Source organism: Sinocyclocheilus anshuiensis, unplaced genomic scaffold (assembly GCF_001515605.1).
Source record: "Sinocyclocheilus anshuiensis isolate Anshui unplaced genomic scaffold, SAMN03320099.WGS_v1.1 scaffold394, whole genome shotgun sequence".
NCBI lineage: Eukaryota > Metazoa > Chordata > Actinopteri > Cypriniformes > Cyprinidae > Sinocyclocheilus > Sinocyclocheilus anshuiensis.
The window spans coordinates 612,659-613,919 of record NW_015542343.1 but is presented as its reverse complement, the minus strand read 5'-3'; the positions used below and the strand labels follow the sequence as shown (position 1 = coordinate 613,919).

At 31.7% G+C, this 1,261-nt stretch overlaps 1 protein-coding gene across 1 annotated transcript in view; it reads right to left on the bottom strand.

Annotated features, from left to right (window-relative positions):
• Positions 1-844, bottom strand: part of mid1 (midline 1) — a 68,855-nt gene extending 68,011 nt beyond the window's left edge. The window contains exon 1 of the mRNA XM_016489776.1: positions 768-844. The gene's annotated coding sequence lies outside the window, so the exon portion shown is untranslated. The remainder of the gene's footprint in view (positions 1-767) is intronic.
• Between the last annotated feature and the right edge of the window lie 417 nt (positions 845-1,261).

The window sequence follows — 1,261 nt, the reverse complement described above, 5'->3', positions numbered from 1 at the left end:
TATAGTTAATGATATCCAAAAATAAAATATATAAATATGTATAAAATACAATTAGATATAAACATTTACGTATATATTTATGTTTACATAATTAATTATTGAATTATGTAAATTATACAGTTAAACATTGCATTGTTATATACAATTAATTTTATTTTATATATATTTTATTATATTGTATTTTTGTTTACTATAACTATATTTATGCATTCTGTATGCTAGTACTATAAATAATAAAACAGAATATATATATATATATAGCTTTATGATATAAAAATAATTAATTTTATTTTCTAAGTCTATTTGGTGTACATTAACTAGTATATTCATAGTATGTTCATAATGATGTGATATTTATCGAGGCCTTTCAGTCAGTTGTTGAATAAACTGAGAACACATAATTCCATTATTATGCAGAGTTTCATGGTCACTGCTGGATTTCTAGCCTGAAGTCTTTAATGTGATGTCTGTGGAGTTTCAGAGGCTGATCTCATGCAGATTTCAGACCTCCTCAATGACATTATTACAAACATCACCGCTAATGCCGAACATGCCATAATTATAGCAATATTTCTCCAAACAGAAACGCTATACCCCTGTTTGAGGACAACCACAGACCTCCACCGCAGAAAGATGATCCGAAAAACATGCTCTTGTTTTGGGTTGCATGCGTATCGATTCTAGAAAAAATCTGAAATGTTGATCTGTATGTAACAGCACACTTTACACACCACTTCTGCATTGTTAATACGAGGCTGGAGTCTCACCTGCTTCCCCATGATGAAGATGATGAAGAGGATGAAGATGAAGCCGTCGTTCCTGATGATCATCTGAGAGAAGTGCAGTGAATCTGTGGAGTTATTATGATCTGGGTGTGTTTGCAGGCAGGTTCACACAGGAGCGCCGTCACTTAACCCTTACAGAACAACACTACACACTTCACGCAGTATTCACACACACACACACACACACACACACACACACACACACACACACACACACACCCTCATACTCATTTAAATCTGCAGGCCGCCGGAATATTTCTGTGCACAAAAGGAGAATTTTACAGCTGTGATCAAGTGATCATGACTCTGGTCTAAAACACTAAACTAAAACTAAAACGAAATAAATAAATGTACAAAGGTAGTTCTTCTTCTTCTTATTATAATATTATGTATTATCACCAATATTATAATAAAACCTAAACTTATTTTATTTTTTTATTATTGAATTTATTTACATTTATTTTAAATAAATGTAT